A 20,744-nucleotide genomic window follows, 5' to 3' on the forward strand; every position below is an offset into this window, starting at 1 on the left:
GGAGGAGAACATAATTCTGTCACTATATAAATCCCTGGTAAGACCTCACCTTGAGTATGGAGTGCAGTTCTGGGACCAACCTCTAAAAAAAGACATTGCAGACTTAGAAAAAGTTTAGAGAAGGGTCACTAAACTAATAAGGGGAATGGAGAATTTAAGCTATGAGGAAAGGTAAGCCAAACTGAGTCTGTTTTCTCTAGAAAAAAAGGCGCTTGAGAGGTGACATGATTACTTTATATAAATATATTCAAGACCCATATACAGAGATGGAGGAAGCTCTGCTAACCCTAAGAAAATTGTGGCAAGAGGTCACAATTTAAGGCTGGAGGAAAGGAGTTTCATCTCCAGCAACTTAAACATTTTTTCACTGTAAGAGCAATTACATTTTGGAACTCATTACCCAAGGAGGTAGTAAATGCCAATACATTTAAAATGGTTTAGATACATTTCTGGCTAGAATTCAGGCATATGATTGCTGGTTTTAAATTGGTCAACTTTTTAATGGAATCATTTAAGATCAACTGGAGGTTTTATTGTAGATTTATTAAGATTTGTATAGGCTGAACTTAATGGAATTCTTTCTTTTTTCAACATCATCTACTATGTTACTATGTTTAGTGCATAATAGTTTCTTTTAATTTTCTTGTATTACACTAACTGAAACCTTGGAATGAGATGGACATATGAGAAAACAAAAGTGTAACCTAAAATTCCGAATTATACCAAAGATTTCCCAATCAAAAAAGTTGAGTAACAGTGAACAATGATCTCACAAGCAGTTGGGCCACTGTAGATCAGTAATCAACCAAAATTGTCAGAATTGTCTGTCATACTCTCTTTATGCTGCACTTGTGTTTTCTAGCTTACAGATAAGTAACATTTAGGGGTAGATTTATTAAATGTCGGAGGGACATGATCCGCTGTAGCAGATCATGTTCGCCCGATATCGCTAAATGCCGACAGGATTTAACATCGCACAAACATTATTAGTGAAATGCTTGTGCAATGCCACCCCCTGCACATTTGTGGCCAATCAGCCTCTAGCAGGGGGTGTCATTTATCCCAATCGTATCTGATCGGGAGGATTGCAGTCCGCCACCTCAGAAGTGGCGGAGAAGTTAAGGAGCAGTGGAATTATGAGCGCTGCTTCTTAACTTCTGTTTCCAGCAAGCCGGAAACTACGGGGGTAAATTGCAGTATCCACTGTTTAACAAATCTACCCCTTGGAATCTTGATACCCCAAATATAAAAGCACAGAGTTGATTTAGGCTAGTTTATTTGCTCAGATAAGACATAAGAGCAAACCATCAGTAATCTGAGTGATCATTGCAATACAGTGCAGAGTATGGGTTTAAAAAAAGATAAGATTGCTTAAAGCTACAGGACACATGGCTAAGAAGGATGATGTTGTTAATTAGCTGGTCAGAACTTAAGGGATTGTGTTTTTGTACACCCATGCATGAAGCACACATGCCAGGCTGTTTAAAGAAGCAGTGCTGTCTGAGACTTCTGAAGATTCAGCACCACCGCTCTCTAGTAGTTCCACTCCTGGCCCTAGGCAACTGCAAGGTTCACCTAAAAATGGCCCAGAGGAGGGAAAGAGAAACCTCAACACACTGTGAAAAGAGAAGAGCAGAAGTTACACTAAAAACTCTTACAACTGTCCTGCTCCACCCACGTACTCCTTCCTCACTCTCTTCAGAACCCATGCATTTTACAGAATGATAATGCGTGCAGGGCCAAACTTAACTTAAAAATTATATAAAACTAATCAAATGAATCTTTAAAAAATGATTAAATAAAATATTGCTACTATTTGCAACTTCAGCTGCAGGGTAGGGAAGCTGTGCACACCTAGAGGCCTATCTATCAAGCCATCAACTTTCTTGCATTTGACGGCACCAATACGCTCGCCTAACATCGTCTAACATTGCGGCCCCGGACCTAAATACGATCTCCCTATTTATAAAAAAGCTGGCAAAAAGCCGCACACCAAGTACGGGGCGATGAGCAGCGTACTGTTGTTAACTAGCAGTCATCGATCTCGCTACTATTCGGCTTTTTACCAACTTTATTTATACCCTGTCACTAAACACCACCACTATACTAAAATTTTTAACCCCTATCCCGCTGCTCCCAGACCCTGCCGCAACTAAATAAAAGTATTAACCCCTATCCCGCTGCTCCCGGACCCTGCCGCAACTAAATAAAAGTATTAATCCGTATCCCGCCGCTCCCGGACCCCACCGCAACTAAATAAAAGTATTAACCCCTAAACCCCTGGCCTCCCACATCACTACCACTAACTAAACCTATTAACCCCTAAACTACCAGCCCCCCACATTGCCATAAACTAAATTAAGCTATTAAGCCCTTAACCTAACAACCCGCTAACTTTACATTAAAATTACAAAATCCCTATCTTATAATAAATTTAAACTTACCTTTAGAATTAAAATAAACTATATTAAACTATTAATTAACCTACCCTAACTATATTCCTACAATTAAATTAAACTATATTAAACTATTAATGAACCTACCCTAACTATTATACTAAAAATACATTAAACTACCAATTAAATTAACTATATTACATATTTAAAAACCTAACCCTACTCAAATTATTTAAATCTACAATTAAAAATTTCTAAATTACAAAAAAAATAAACACTAAGTTACAAAAAATAAAAAACACTAAGTTACAAAAAATAAAAAACCACAGTATCAAAAATAAAAAAGAATTACACCTAATCTAATAGCCCTATCAAAATAAAAAAGCCCCCCGATATAAAAAAAACCCTAGCCTACAATAAACTACCAATGGCCCTTAAAAGGACCTTTTGCGGGGCATTGCCCCAAATAAATCAGCTCTTTTACCTGTAAAAAAAATACAAACACCCCCCCAACAGTAAAACCCACCACCCACACAACCAAACCCCCCAAATAAAAACCCTATCTAAAAAAACCTAAGCCCCCATTGCCCTGAAAAGGGCATTTGTATGGGCATTGCCCTTAAAAGGGCATTTAGCTCTTTTACTGCCCAGACCCTACTCTAAAAATAAAACCCACCCAGAAAACCCTTAAAAAAAAACTAACACTAACCCCGACGATCCACTTACAGTTTTTGAAGTTTCGCTTGAAGGATCCATCCAGCCGGCAAGAAGTCTTCATCCAGGTAGCCTCTTCAATCTTCATCCAGCTGGCAAAGTCTTCATCCATGCGGCCTCTTCTATCTTCATCCATCTGGGGAGAAGTGGGTGCATCCTGAAGACATCCGGCACGGAGCGGGTCCATCCTGAAGATATCCGACGAGGAGCTCCTCTTTAATACGGTCTCCGCCGTAAACTGGATCTTGAATGCAAGTGACGTCATCCAAGATGGCGTCCCTTGCATTCCTATTGGCTGAAAGGTTCCAATCAGCCAATAGGATTAGAGCTGCTAAAATCCTATTGGCTGTTTTTCTGATACTTTAGCCTATAGCTGGCGCCCTGTTATTCTGATATTTAAGCCTATAGCTGGCGCTCCCTCTTTCTGTATTTAAATTCAGGAGAAATGTAAGGAAGCATTTTTTACAGAAAGGTCGGTAAACACAAAGGGCTAGATTGCTAGTGAGGCGCAAACAGTTTTGCGCTAGCGCAATGGCCTTTTCACGATTCATTTTCATTCCGCTGTTATTACAAGCTGGGCGCAATCGCCTTTTACACTTCAATCCTTTCCACGATCTCAGAGCTGTGGTTAACTGTTTTCCTGAAAGAATAAAGTTGCACAAAACACTTCAAAAATATATTACAAAGTTCACTTAGACTTATAATAACACTGTCTAATAAAAATTATTTAAAATATTGCTCAAAAAGGTTATAAGGGCTCACAGATATGAGATCTCGGGTATTAGAAAAAAAGGCAGGCACACACAAGTTAGTTTTTTGTGATATTCATGTTAACACTAGTCGAAAATAAGTTTTTTTGGATCTTGTAATACCAGCACAACCCAAATAGAGGAAAAGCTTAATGCTAGCAGAGTTTTCTCTAAAGCAAAAAAAATAAAAATAAAATACAGCACTACTTGTAATCTAGCCCAAAGACTGTAAAGGAGTGCAAACTATAACTTTCAACTTGTAATACCAGCGCAAGTTAGTGCATTCGCAATATCCATTGACAGTATAGACTGTGCTCAAGTGAAGTCAGCCGCATTAACCCTTCTCTTGTTAATGCGCTTTACCATGGACTTGTAATATCAAAGTTGCATGCTAATGGTAGCACAGTCAAGCAATATTAGTTATTGCACCAGCGCTCTCATTAGTGCAACACTTATAATCTGGCCCATAGATTGGTGATCCTTTATGCTTATTCATAAAGTAGTTAACAAAAGCAAAAAGGTAGTAGCAAGTTATGTGCATGCATTGTAATGAGACTGATTACAAGCAGATGTCAGCAACCTTGGTACCCCAGATGTTTCGGAACTACATTTCCCATGATAGTCAGCCAGCCTAAAGTGTGTTTGAGCATCATGGGAAATGTAGTCCCAAAACATCTAGGATGCCAAGGTTGCTGACCCCTGATTACAAGGGGCTTTTAAAAAGTTTAATTGTTGTTATTTATATGTCTGATAAAACTCGTTGCAAATACACATTGTTTTTAAAATGGTACACCTCCGATTTAGGTTCCCCTTTTATAAGTTTCAACACATATATCTTTTCAGCATGTGAAGTTGAGTATTTGGATTGCTGGGACAAGGAATCTAGTGAGTTGTGCTGCTGTGAGATTCTGCAACTCTATTTGCTATTTTTTTTTCTTCCTTTGGTCTGCATATAGTCTATATTATAAGGCACCTTTTCATTTGTATGTATTTTTAGTGATTAAAAGGACATGATAACCAAATTGATGTAGCAAAATGACTAGAAAATATCACATGGACATCTCTATGTAAAAAAGGAAGATATTGGGGGCGGAGAATGATGCCAGAGCGGATGCGGGCGTCGCATCCCCTAGCCTAGAGGCGACTCACCGCTCACAGAACTCCAGAGATACAAATGAAATGCCTGGAACATTGTGGCTTGAAGGTGACAAAGGGGGAGCTGAAACAGCCTTGGGTGCAGTTCGTTCACCGTGCGGTTCACACTACTGAGGAGATATGGGAATATGTGGTCAAGAAAAGTCGACCTGGAAGAATGTTAGCCAAAGCTCCTCTTGAAGACAAAAAGGAAACATGGCTGCAAACAAACCACTCTCTATCTGCTTTGAAGCACTCAAGCTACCTTCCTTGCGACACTCAGAATGACAGCTTCATTTTATGCTGGCCTTTTGATCCTGGAGGCTAATCTTTGCCACACAACATTAGAACTGAGGTTCACATATACCCCTTGAGCACAGTATTGACACTAGACATGTAATTGAAGGTGTTTACTGAGAAGACATAAATGCAATTGAACAGTGGACGCTACAGTAATGGCTCTCAACATTATTACACCCTGATTCAGCGCTCCACTGGAATGACATACTTTGGTGAACACTCTTTAGTAACTGGCTTGGAGCAGCCACACTGCGGTTCAGTACACGCTATATGTACAGACCTATTTGCAAGATTCCCCTGCTATTTGGGAGTCAGTTGATTTACTTGCATGAATGTTGGCTTAACTTAGCTCTAATTACTATTGACCGCTGTGTAGGCTCTTTAGCTAGACAATGGACGGATCGCAGCCTGCTCCTTGCTATCTATGTGTTAATGGGGATGTTTATTGTTTCTGCATGATTCATGTTCCGTCTGTGTCATAAATTTCAGTATGTTTAAATTGCATAGCTATTCTAGTGAAGCGTAACTAATGGGGTTCGTTCTATTAAGTGTAAAACCTTGTTCAGGTCTTTTTCTACTAAAGTCGGGATTGTATGAATTTACAACATCTTTGGGTCTTAGCTGTGAATTAACATGGCTGTTGCCCTGACTTGTCAGTAATCCACCTTGGGGATTTGATGTATTACTATGCTGTCATCTAAAATTTCTTATAAAGGGCTTACAAAATAAAAAAATAAAAAATAAAAAAGGAAGATATTTTACCTTGAAATTTCCTCAGAAGCCACACCCACTGTAAAGGGACTTTTTAGCAGCCAATCAAAATGCCTTATAAAGCACTGATAAAGCGTATTGGCTGTTTTTCACCATACAGATGGCAGAAGCTGAAGGATAACTGTTCACAGGACACGTTGGTGAGCTGAAGAAATTTTGAGGTAAAATATCTTCCTTTTGGACAGAGATGTTCAAGTGATATTTTCTAGTAATCTTTTTACAGTTAATTTGCATTGATAGAAGTTGGAAGAGACACTAAACCTTTTGAATATTTATGGATTTTGTCTGATAAATTGTTTGTTTTTAGTTTTGGTATTCATATCTTGTTTCAATTGAATGTCTTTTTGGGAGGTAGATATATATGTTAGATGATCCTCTTGTGCAATCTTATGTCAAACCTAATATAAAAAATATGAAGGGATAAAAAGTTAATTTCCTTTTCATTCCAGGTCTTCTATCCATTTCATGTATTTTTGCCTGGAAAAAAACAATATAATAGACATACGTTTTTGTACTGTAATAAGTGAAAATACGTACATGCAGCAACAACAAAATATATATTTCAAATACAAAATCATAGTTTGGCAAGTTTGGAAAGTAATATTCACTTTATATTTACATGGTTCAAGAATAGGGCTATTCAGCATTTAAATGCTTTTTTCTTTCACTACTTGTAGAAAAAGACTGTCTCACCATTCTTTCGGCTAGATTTTGAGTTCTGCGGCCAAAGGGGTGCGTTAGCTACGCATGCTTTTTTTTCCCCACACCTTTTAAATACCGCTGGTATTTAGAGTTCACAGAAGGGCTACGTTAGGCTCCAAAAAGGGAGCGTAGAGCATAATTTACCGCCACTGCAACTCTCAATACCAGCGGTGCTTACGGACGCGGCCAGCTTCAAAAACGTGCTCGTGCACGATTCCCCCATAGGAAACAATGGGGCAGTTTGAGCTAAAAAAAAACCTAACACCTGTAAAAAAGCAGCGTTCAGCTCCTAACGCAGCCCCATTGTTTCCTATGGGGAAACACTTCCTAAGTCTGCACCTAACACCCTAACATGTACCCCGAGTCTAAACACCCCTAGCCTTACACTTATTAACCCCTAATCTGCCGCCCCCGCTATCGCTGACCCCTGCATATTTTTTTTAACCCCTAATCTGCCGCTCCGTACACCGCCGCAACCTACGTTATCCCTATGTACCCCTAATCTGCTGCCCCTAACACCGCCGACCCCTATATTATATTTATTAACCCCTAATCTGCCACCCCCAACGTCGCCTCCACCTACCTACAATTGTTAACCCCTAATCTGCCGACCGGACCTCGCCGCTACTCTAATAAATGTATTAACCCCTAAAGCTAAGTCTAACCCTAACCCTAACACCCCCCTAAGTTAAATATAATTTAAATCTAACGAAATAAATTAACTCTTATTAAATACATTATTCCTATTTAAAGCTAAATACTTACCTGTAAAATAAATCCTAATATAGCTACAATATAAATTATAATTATATTGTAGCTATTTTAGGATTAATATTTATTTTACATGCAACTTTGTATTTATTTTAACCAGGTACAATAGCTATTAAATAGTTAAGAACTATTTAATAGTTACCTAGTTAAAATAATTACAAAATTACCTGTAAAATAAATCCTAACCTAAGTTACAATTAAACCTAACACTACACTATCAATAAATTAATTAAATAAAATACCTACAATTATCTACAATTAAACCTAACACTACACTATCAATAAATTAATTAAATACAATACCTACAAATAAATACAATTAAATAAACTAACTAAAGTACAAAAAATAAAAAAGAACTAAGTTACAAAAAAGAAAAAAATATTTACAAACATTAGAAAAATATTACAACAATTTTAAGCTAATTACACTTACTCTAAGCCCCCTAATAAAATAACAAAGCCCCCCAAAATAAAAAAAAATGCCCTACCCTATTCTAAAATTAAAATAGAAAAGCTCTTTTACCTTACCAGCCCTTAAAAGGGCCTTTTGCGGGGCATGCCCCAAAGAATTCAGCTCTTTTGCCTGGAAAAAAAACCATACAATACCCCCCCCAACAATACAACCCACCACCCACATACCCCTAATCTAACCCAAACCCCCCTTAAATAAACCTAACACTAAGCCCCTGAAGATCTTCCTACCTTATCTTCACCACACCGGGTATCACCGATCGGTCCAGGCTCCGATGTCTTGATCCAAGCCCAAGCGGGGACTGAAGACGTCCATCCTCCGGCTGAAGTCTTGATCCAAGCCCAAGCGGGGGCTGAAGACGTCCATCCTCCGGCTGAAGTCTTGATCCAAGCGGCGGCTGAAGAAGTCCATCTTCTTCCATCCGATGACGAGCGGCTCCATCTTCAAGACCTCCGGCGCGGATCCATCCTCTTCTTCCGACGTCCTAAAACAGAATGAAGGTTCCTTTAAGGAACGTCATCCAAGATGGCGTCCCTCGAATTCCGATTGGCCAATCGGAATTAAGGTAGGAAAAATCTGATTGGCTGATGGAATCAGCCAATCAGATTCAAGCTCAATCCGATCGGCTGATGCCGCTTGGATGAAGATGTCTACCGGTCCGGATCTCCTCTTCTGCCCGGATAGGATGAAGACTTCTGCCCGATGATGGACTTCTTCAGCCGCCGCTTGGATCAAGACTTCAGCCGGAGGATGGATGTCAGGTCTCCTGTCAGTCATTTCATAGCCCTTCCCACTTTGTCTTTAAGAGTATCCTGTTTCCTGTAAACAGGTGCTTAGTATTGAAACTGCTTCCTAGCAGGTGTATGTGCAGTTGTTTCTTTGGATACAAACCTAACATAATCTCCTTTCTCTAAGCCACTTGGACATCTGAACTAAGGATTAAAACTCCTCTCTACTACTGCAGTATTTATTGCCCCTGCAGTTTCTGAAGCTACATTGGACCGCAACATATTTCACAGCACACCTTCCTATTACAAAATCTTGTGCTCCCTTCTTGCCACAACTCCACTGGCACTTAGTGGTTATTTCCTGAGTACAAGTCAACTAACCAGAAGAAAACCAAAGCAATTACAAAGAGGAAAACTGGATTGTAAAACCGGAACTTAGCCACACCCCCTTTTGTGACATCACTCTCTGTTCATTCAGCTTCAGTGCAGCCTACTCTGATTCAGTGTGTCAGCAGCCTGTCAGCAAGTCTGAAAAGGATTGTTTCCATCTCTACACTATCTGATACAAGGTAACACCTTGCCTGAACAAACTACCAGAGACTTTGTTTACTATAACACCAGAGCCTTTGTGTTGTTACATTGTGCCCAGTTTAACTTTAACCTTTAATAACTTTTCACTGAAAGTTAATCTGTATTCATCCACATTGAATACAGAAACTCAGGTGGAACAAACTCATTTTATGCAACACTGCAATTGAGATCCAAAACTATATTCATAATTGTAACAGAGTATACACAGAATATCACATAATACTAAGCCAAACAGTGAAATGGATCCAGCAGAGCTGCCTCAGTATGTTTATTCACTTTCTCAATGTGTGGATCAACTTAATCAAGGGTTAAGGGAAATTCAGCTAGAAAATCAAACTTTGCATAAAATAATAAAGGATTCAATACAACAAAAATCAGGTCATACTGAAACTATCCCAGAACCATTAGTATCTCAACCAGATATGTTTCATGGTGACAGGAAGCTCTATAGACAGTTTAAAAATGCTTGCAATTTGTTTTTTGATTTAAGAAATAAAACATATAATACTGATAAAATAAAGGTATTAACGATAATATCCTTTTTACGTGGAAAACCCAGGGCATGGGCCGACCAATTCTATGAAAATGATGATCCTATTTTAAGCTCTCTTGATGAATTCTATGAAGCAATGGATGATCTGTATCAGGATAGCAACATCCAGAACACAGCTGAAAAAAGAATGAGAGCATTAAAACAAGGAAAGAAAAATGCAGAAGAATACCTCACTGAATTTAAACATTACGCCACAGATTCACAGTGGAATTCAGTAGCGCTGAAAAATCAATTCAGGCTTGGGTTGTCTGATCCAATAAAAGACGAGCTAGCTCGCATTGAACCTCCCAAGACGCTAGAAGATTTAATGAAGTTAGTTGTGCAAATAGATAGGCGTCTCAGAGAGAGGAAGGCAGAACGTCAATCCTCAGAGTACACGCCGCGGCTACCTCGACTTCACTATTCAGAGTCTCCTAATCCCCAAGCAATATCAAAAAGTAATTCAGAAGCAATGGACATCGGGGTTATTCGAGGACCCCTGACGTCAGAAGAGAGGAGCCGTCGGAGAGCACAACAATTATGTATGTACTGTGCTAACCCTAATCACAGTGTGAAGGATTGCCCACTACTTATCCGTACAAAGAGAAGTAAATTTACTTATATACATTCTGTTATGCCTAAAGATCTAAAACCAACTTACTGTCATCTATCTCTATTTTTACAGTGGGACCAAAACCGAACAAGGATTGATGCAATCATAGATTCAGGAGCGACAGGAAACTACATAGATAGGACTTTCACTGTAAATAATAAAATTCCACTAGTGGTTAAGCAAACTCCTGTTGTAATTAGAGTTATTGATGGTACTACAATATCCACAGGTCCTATAACACACAGTACTATACCATTATTAGTTACAACTCACACTGGTCACACAGAGTATGTTGTTTTCGATGTATTGCCTTCACCTTTGTTTCCCATTGTACTAGGCTTAGATTGGTTGCGGCTACACCAACCTGGCATAAACTGGAAAACTCTAGCTGTTGAACTAAACTCCACTTATTGTCAACAAACCTGTTACCCAAGGGATATACTAAAACAAATTCCAGATCCTATTCCGACACTACCCCCTCAATATACTGATTTTCAGGACGTGTTCAGCAAAAAGATGGCAGAAACTTTACCACCTCATCGCAAGTACGATTGCCCAATTGAGTTAATACCAGGGTCATCCATACCGTTTGGACACCTATACCCACTCAGCCCGCCAGAGTTGGCACATTTGAAAGAATATCTTGAAGAAAATCTGAGGAAAGGATTTATCAGACCGTCTACCTCACCCGCGGGAGCGGGAATGTTCTTCGTAAGGAACAAGGACTCGTCTTTAAGACCTATCATAGACTATCGAGAACTCAATAAAAGAACAATCAAAAACAGGTATCCGCTACCTTTGATACCGGAACTCATAGAACGCCTACAAGATGCTAAAATATTCACAAAGCTCGATCTACGTGGCGCATATAATTTAATCCACATACGAGAAGGGGATGAGTGGCTGACGGCATTTAGAACCAGATACGGTTTATTCGAGTATCTGGTAATGCCGTTTGGTTTATGTAATGCGCCAGCCACTTTCCAGCATTTCATCAATGAAATATTCAGAGATCTACTTGATGTATGCATTGTCATTTATCTTGATGACATCCTTATATATTCAGACACTATGGAGCAACATGTTAAAGATGTCAGGAAGGTTTTGACAAGACTTCAATCTCATCAATTATACGCTAAGCCAGAGAAGTGTTTGTTCCATACTAAGGAGGTGTCATTTCTTGGATACCATATCAGTCCAACTGGGATCCAAATGCAAGACAACAAAGTCCAGACAGTCTTAGAATGGAAAGAACCCGCTACTAAAAAAGAATTGCAACGTTTTTTGGGATTTGCAAACTATTACAGAAAATTTATAAAAAACTACTCCAAGATTGCAAGACCTCTCACACAACTTATCAGCTTGACTACTCCGTTCCGTTGGACACCTAGCGCTGCCAAAACATTTTCATACCTAAAACATTGTTTTACATCTGCACCTATATTACGTTTTCCAAACCCAAAGCTGCAGTATATCCTAGAAGTGGATTCATCTGACTTTGCAGTTGGTGCAGTGCTCTCGCAAAGAGAAACGATAGATTCCCCCATTCATCCAGTCTCTTTTTATTCTAAGGTGATGACTGCTGCTGAGATGAATTACTCCATTGGAGACAAGGAGCTTTTGGCAATAAGAAACTCCTTGGAACACTGGAGACACCTGCTTGAGGGGACTTCTACTCCAATACTCATATACACAGACCACAGAAATTTAGAGTTTCTTCAAAAAAACAAAACACTATCTGCAAGACAGGTTCGATGGAGCCTTTACTTCTCACGTTTTGATTTTCATATCATGTATCGACCAGCCAGTAAGAATGGCAAAGCCGATGCTTTGTCAAGAAAGGATACCAAACCAACACAAAGCACAAATCCATCTTTTATCATTCCAGCAGAACGTTTTATCCATCTGTCAACACAACAGGATTTCATAACATCTTTACGCAAAGCACTTACCAATGACAAAGAGATTCCACATTCTTTGGTAACAACGCATACCAATGGATTATATTATCATGGTGAACAACTTTACCTACCTGACATATTAGTTGAACCTATACTTAAAATGTACCATGATTCTCCCATCTCTGGTCATCTCGGAGTGAATAAAACTATAGCAATCATAGCAAGACAGTTTTGGTGGCCAGCTATGAGGAGGTCCATTACAGAATATGTAGACACCTGTCATGTATGTGTTACTACCAAACCAGAAAGACAGAAACCTTATGGACTCTTAATGCCTATCGCTCCATCTACCAAACCTTGGGAACATATCGGAATGGATTTTATTGTCGACTTACCTCCTTCTGGCAAACAGAACACCATTCTGGTAGTTATAGATCTCTTTACGAAGATGGGTCACTTTATACCCTTCCACAAATTACCTACATCTACAGAAACTGCAGATTTATTCATGAAACATGTTGTCAAATATCACGGGATCCCACGTAGAATCACCACTGATCGTGGAACTCAATTCACCTCTCAATTTTGGAGAAAATTGTGTGACAAACTCCAAATAGACCATAGATATTCCACTTCATTCCATCCTCAGACCAATGGCCAAACTGAGAAACTTAATCAATGGCTTGAACAGTACATTCGCTGCTATTGTTCTCAACATCAACAAGATTGGCTCCAACACATTCATCTAGCAGAATTCGCTTATAACAATAATACCAATTCTTCAACTAAATTATCTCCGTTCTTTGCGAATTATGGATATCATCCTCAAATACTACTGACTGATTCACTTCTATCACCTTCACCATTGGTCGATGAGTTCCATAATTCACTACTTGAAATATTCAAACAAATCCGACACAACATAATTGCTGCACAAGAGACCCAAAAACGATACTATGATCTGCGTAGAAGACCATCACCAAACTATCAGGTTGGAGATCTTGTTTGGTTATCCACCAAGAATTTAAAAATGCAAGTACCCAGTAAAAAACTTGGTAGTCTGTTTATTGGACCCTTTCCTATTGCCAAGGTCGTTAACCAGAATGCAGTCACTTTGACATTGCCTCCATCATCAAAACTTCATCCAACCTTTCATGTATCACTACTGAAACCAGCAAAACCAACTAGAGTATCTACTCCAAATGCTTCATCTACTTCAGTTCCTTCCAATTTGCTGGAGTATGAAGTTGAAAGTCTGGTGGATTCTAGGATTTCCAGGGGCGAACTCCAGTATTTGGTGCGCTGGAAGAACTACACCGAGGAAGATGACACCTGGGAACCCTCCTCTAATCTTTCCACTCCTAAGTTGGTGGCACAATTCCATAGGCGAAATCCGGATCGTCCCCGGCCTCAAGCTGTGGGACAGCTTGCTTAGGTGGGGGGTCATGTCAGGTCTCCTGTCAGTCATTTCATAGCCCTTCCCACTTTGTCTTTAAGAGTATCCTGTTTCCTGTAAACAGGTGCTTAGTATTGAAACTGCTTCCTAGCAGGTGTATGTGCAGTTGTTTCTTAGGATACAAACCTAACATAATCTCCTTTCTCTAAGCCACTTGGACATCTGAACTAAGGATTAAAACTCCTCTCTACTACTGCAGTATTTATTGCCCCTGCAGTTTCTGAAGCTACATTGGACCGCAACATATTTCACAGCACACCTTCCTATTACAAAATCTTGTGCTCCCTTCTTGCCACAACTCCACTGGCACTTAGTGGTTGTTTCCTGAGTACAAGTCAACTAACCAGAAGAAAACCAAAGCAATTACAAAGAGGAAAACTGGATTGTAAAACCGGAACTTAGCCACACCCCCTTTTGTGACATCACTCTCTGTTCATTCAGCTTCAGTGCAGCCTACTCTGATTCAGTGTGTCAGCAGCCTGTCAGCAAGTCTGAAAAGGATTGTTTCCATCTCTACACTATCTGATACAAGGTAACACCTTGCCTGAACTAACTACCAGAGACTTTGTTTACTATAACACCAGAGCCTTTGTGTTGTTACATTGTGCCCAGTTTAACTTTAACCTTTAATAACTTTTCACTGAAAGTTAATCTGTATTCATCCACATTGAATAAAGAAACTCAGGTGGAACAAACTCATTTTATGCAACACTGCAATTGAGATCCAAAACTATATTCATAATTGTAACAGAGTATACACAGAATATCACATAATACTAAGCCAAACAGTGAAATGGATCCAGCAGAGCTGCCTCAGTATGTTTATTCACTTTCTCAACGTGTGGATCAACTTAATCAAGGGTTAAGGGAAATTCAGCTAGAAAATCAAACTTTGCATAAAATAATAAAGGATTCAATACAACAAAAATCAGGTCATACTGAAACTATCCCAGAACCATTAGTATCTCAACCAGATATGTTTCATGGTGACAGGAAGCTCTATAGACAGTTTAAAAATGCTTGCAATTTGTTTTTTTATTTAAGAAATAAAACATATATTACTGATAAAATAAAGGTATTAACGATAATATCCTTTTTACGTGGAAAACCCAGGGCATGGGCCGACCAATTCTATGAAAATGATGATCCTATTTTAAGCTCTCTTGATGAATTCTATGAAGCAATGGATGATCTGTATCAGGATAGCAACATCCAGAACACAGCTGAAAAAAGAATGAGAGCATTAAAACAAGGAAAGAAAAATGCAGAAGAATACCTCACTGAATTTAAACATTACGCCACAGATTCACAGTGGAATTCAGTAGCGCTGAAAAATCAATTCAGGCTTGGGTTGTCTGATCCAATAAAAGACGAGCTAGCTCACATTGAACCTCCCAAGACGCTAGAAGATTTAATGAAGTTAGTTGTGCAAATAGATAGGCGTCTCAGAGAGAGGAAGGCAGAACGTCAATCCTCAGAGTACACGCCGCGGCTACCTCGACTTCACTATTCAGAGTCTCCTAATCCCCAAGCAATATCAAAAAGTAATTCAGAAGCAATGGACATCGGGGTTATTCGAGGACCCCTGACGTCAGAAGAGAGGAGCCGTCGGAGAGCACAACAATTATGTATGTACTGTGCTAACCCTAATCACAGTGTGAAGGATTGCCCACTACTTATCCGTACAAAGAGAAGTAAATTTACTTATATACATTCTGTTATGCCTAAAGATCTAAAACCAACTTACTGTCATCTATCTCTATTTTTACAGTGGGACCAAAACCGAACAAGGATTGATGCAATCATAGATTCAGGAGCGACAGGAAACTACATAGATAGGACTTTCACTGTAAATAATAAAATTCCACTAGTGGTTAAGCAAACTCCTGTTGTAATTAGAGTTATTGATGGTACTACAATATCCACAGGTCCTATAACACACAGTACTATACCATTATTAGTTACAACTCACACTGGTCACACAGAGTATGTTGTTTTCGATGTATTGCCTTCACCTTTGTTTCCCATTGTACTAGGCTTAGATTGGTTGCGGCTACACCAACCTGGCATAAACTGGAAAACTCTAGCTGTTGAACTAAACTCCACTTATTGTCAACAAACCTGTTACCCAAGGGATATACTAATACAAATTCCAGATCCTATTCCGACACTACCCCCTCAATATACTGATTTTCAGGACGTGTTCAGCAAAAAGATGGCAGAAACTTTACCACCTCATCGCAAGTACGATTGCCCAATTGAGTTAATACCAGGGTCATCCATACCGTTTGGACACCTATACCCACTCAGCCCGCCAGAGTTGGCACATTTGAAAGAATATCTTGAAGAAAATCTGAGGAAAGGATTTATCAGACCGTCTACCTCACCCGCGGGAGCGGGAATGTTCTTCGTAAGGAACAAGGACTCGTCTTTAAGACCTATCATAGACTATCGAGAACTCAATAAAAGAACAATCAAAAACAGGTATCTGCTACCTTTGATACCCGAACTCATAGAACGCCTACAAGATGCTAAAATATTCACAAAGCTCGATCTACGTGGCGCATATAATTTAATCCGCATACGAGAAGGGGATGAGTGGCTGACGGCATTTAGAACCAGATACGGTTTATTCGAGTATCTGGTAATGCCGTTTGGTTTATGTAATGCGCCAGCCACTTTCCAGCATTTCATCAATGAAATATTCAGAGATCTACTTGATGTATGCATTGTCATTTATCTTGATGACATCCTTATATATTCAGACACTATGGAGCAACATGTTAAAGATGTCAGGAAGGTTTTGACAAGACTTCGATCTCATCAATTATACGCTAAGCCAGAGAAGTGTTTGTTCCATACTAAGGAGGTGTCATTTCTTGGATACCATATCAGTCCAACTGGGATCCAAATGCAAGACAACAAAGTCCAGACAGTCTTAGAATGGAAAGAACCCGCTACTAAAAAAGAATTGCAAAGTTTTTTGGGATTTGCAAACTATTACAGAAAATTTATAAAAAACTACTCCAAGATTGCAAGACCTCTCACACAACTTATCAGCTCGACTACTCCGTTCCGTTGGACACCTAGCGCTGCCGAAACATTTTCATACCTAAAACATTGTTTTACATCTGCACCTATATTACGTTTTCCAAACCCAAAGCTGCAGTATATCCTAGAAGTGGATTCATCTGACTTTGCAGTTGGTGCAGTACTCTCGCAAAGAGAAACGATAGATTCCCCCATTCATCCAGTCTCTTTTTATTCTAAGGTGATGACTGCTGCTGAGATGAATTACTCCATTGGAGACAAGGAGCTTTTGGCAATAAGAAACTCCTTGGAACACTGGAGACACCTGCTTGAGGGGACTTCTACTCCAATACTCATATACACAGACCACAGAAATTTAGAGTTTCTTCAAAAAAACAAAACACTATCTGCAAGACAGGTTCGATGGAGCCTTTACTTCTCACGTTTTGATTTTCATATCATGTATCGACCAGCCAGTAAGAATGGCAAAGCCGATGCTTTGTCAAGAAAGGATACCAAACCAACACAAAGCACAAATCCATCTTTTATCATTCCAGCAGAACGTTTTATCCATCTGTCAACACAACAGGATTTCATAACATCTTTACGCAAAGCACTTACCAATGACAAAGAGATTCCACATTCTTTGGTAACAACGCATACCAATGGATTATATTATCATGGTGAACAACTTTACCTACCTGACATATTAGTTGAACCTATACTTAAAATGTACCATGATTCTCCCATCTCTGGTCATCTCGGAGTGAATAAAACTATAGCAATCATAGCAAGACAGTTTTGGTGGCCAGCTATGAGGAGGTCCATTACAGAATATGTAGACACCTGTCATGTATGTGTTACTACCAAACCAGAAAGACAGAAACCTTATGGACTCTTAATGCCTATCGCTCCATCTACCAAACCTTGGGAACATATCGGAATGGATTTTATTGTCGACTTACCTCCTTCTGGCAAACAGAACACCATTCTGGTAGTTATAGATCTCTTTACGAAGATGGGTCACTTTATACCCTTCCACAAATTACCTACATCTACAGAAACTGCAGATTTATTCATGAAACATGTTGTCAAATATCACGGGATCCCACGTAGAATCACCACTGATCGTGGAACTCAATTCACCTCTCAATTTTGGAGAAAATTGTGTGACAAACTCCAAATAGACCATAGATATTCCACTTCATTCCATCCTCAGACCAATGGCCAAACTGAGAAACTTAATCAATGGCTTGAACAGTACATTCGCTGCTATTGTTCTCAACATCAACAAGATTGGCTCCAACACATTCATCTAGCAGAATTCGCTTATAACAATAATACCAATTCTTCAACTAAATTATCTCCGTTCTTTGCGAATTATGGATATCATCCTCAAATACTACTGACTGATTCACTTCTATCACCTTCACCATTGGTCGATGAGTTCCATAATTCACTACTTGAAATATTCAAACAAATCCGACACAACATAATTGCTGCACAAGAGACCCAAAAAAGATACTATGATCTGCGTTGAAGACCATCACCAAACTATCAGGTTGGAGATCTTGTTTGGTTATCCACCAAGAATTTAAAAATGCAAGTACCCAGTAAAAAACTTGGTAGTCTGTTTATTGGACCCTTTCCTATTGCCAAGGTCGTTAACCAGAATGCAGTCACTTTGACATTGCCTCCATCATCAAAACTTCATCCAACCTTTCATGTATCACTACTGAAACCGGCAAAACCAACTAGAGTATCTACTCCAAATGCTTCATCTACTTCAGTTCCTTCCGATTTGCTGGAGTATGAAGTTGAAAGTCTGGTGGATTCTAGGATTTCCAGGGGCGAACTCCAGTATTTGGTGCGCTGGAAGAACTACACCGAGGAAGATGACACCTGGGAACCCTCCTCTAATCTTTCCGCTCCTAAGTTGGTGGCACAATTCCATAGGCGAAATCCGGATCGTCCCCGGCCTCAAGCTGTGGGACAGCTTGCTTAGGTGGGGGGTCATGTCAGGTCTCCTGTCAGTCATTTCATAGCCCTTCCCACTTTGTCTTTAAGAGTATCCTGTTTCCTGTAAACAGGTGCTTAGTATTGAAACTGTTTCATAGCAGGTGTATGTGCAGTTGTTTCTTAGGATACAAACCTAACATAATCTCCTTTCTCTAAGCCACTTGGACATCTGAACTAAGGATTAAAACTCCTCTCTACTACTGCAGTATTTATTGCCCCTGCAGTTTCTGAAGCTACATTGGACTGCAACATATTTCACAGCACACCTTCCTATTACAAAATCTTGTGCTCCCTTCTTGCCACAACTCCACTGGCACTTAGTGGTTGTTTCCTGAGTACAAGTCAACTAACCAGAAGAAAACCAAAGCAATTACAAAGAGGAAAACTGGATTGTAAAACCGGAACTTAGCCACACCCCCTTTTGTGACATCACTCTCTGTTCATTCAGCTTCAGTGCAGCCTACTCTGATTCAGTGTGTCAGCAGCCTGTCAGCAAGTCTGAAAAGGATTGTTTCCATCTCTACACTATCTGATACAAGGTAACACCTTGCCTGAACTAACTACCAGAGACTTTGTTTACTATAACACCAGAGCCTTTGTGTTGTTACATTGTGCTCAGTTTAACTTTAACCTTTAATAACTTTTCACTGAAAGTTAATCTGTATTCATCCACATTGAATAAAGAAACTCAGGTGGAACAAACTCATTTTATGCAACACTGCAATTGAGATCCAAAACTATATTCATAATTGTAACAGAGTATACACAGAATATCACAATGGACGTCTTCAGCCCCCGCTTGGGCTTGGATCAAGACTTCAGCCGGAGGATGGACGTCTTCAGCCCCCGCTTGGGCTTGGATCAAGACTTCAGCCGGAGGATGGACGTCTTCAGTCCCCGCTTGGGCTTGGATCAAGACATCGGAGCCTGGACCGATCGGTGATACCCGGCGTGGTAAAGATAAGGTAGGAAGATCTTCAGGGGCTTAGTGTTAGGTTTATTTAAGGGGGGTTTGGGTTAGATTAGGGGTATGTGGGTGGTGGGTTGTAATGTTGGGGGGGGGGTATTGTATGTTTTTTTTTTCCAGGCAAAAGAGCTGAATTCTTTGAGGCATGCCCCGCAAAAGGCCCTTTTAAGGGCTGGTAAGGTAAAAGAGCTTTTCTATTTTAATTTTAGAATAGGGTAGGGCATTTTTTTATTTTGGGGGGCTTTGTTATTTTATTAGGGGGCTTAGAGTAGGTGTAATTAGCTTAAAATTGTTGTAATATTTTTCTAATGTTTGTAAATATTTTTTTATTTTTTGTAACTTACTTCTTTTTTATTTTTTGTACTTTAGTTAGTTTATTTAATTGTATTTATTTGTAGGTATTGTATTTAATTAATTTATTGATAGTGTAGTGTTAGGTTTAATTGTAGATAATTGTAGGTATTTTATTTAATTAATTTATTGATAGTGTAGTGTTAGGTTTAATTGTAACTTAGGTTAGGATTTATTTTACTGGTAATTTTGTAATTATTTTAACTAGGTAACTATTAAATAGTTCTTAACTATTTAATAGATATTGTACCTGGTTAAAATAAATACAAAGTTGCCTGTAAAATAAATATTAATCCTAAAATAGCTACAATATAATTATAATTTATATTGTACCTATATTAGGATTTATTTTACAGGTAAGTATTTAGCTTTAAATAGGAATAATTTATTTAATAAGAGTTAATTTATTTAGTTAGATTTAAATTATATTTAACTTAGGGGGGGTGTTAGGGTTAGGGTTAGACTTTGCTTTAGGGGTTAATACATTTATTAGAGTAGTGGTCAGGTCCGGTCGGCAGATTAGGGGTTAATAATTGTAGGTAGGTGG

Source organism: Bombina bombina, chromosome 5, assembly GCF_027579735.1.
Source record: "Bombina bombina isolate aBomBom1 chromosome 5, aBomBom1.pri, whole genome shotgun sequence".
NCBI classification, from domain to species: Eukaryota; Metazoa; Chordata; class Amphibia; order Anura; family Bombinatoridae; genus Bombina; species Bombina bombina.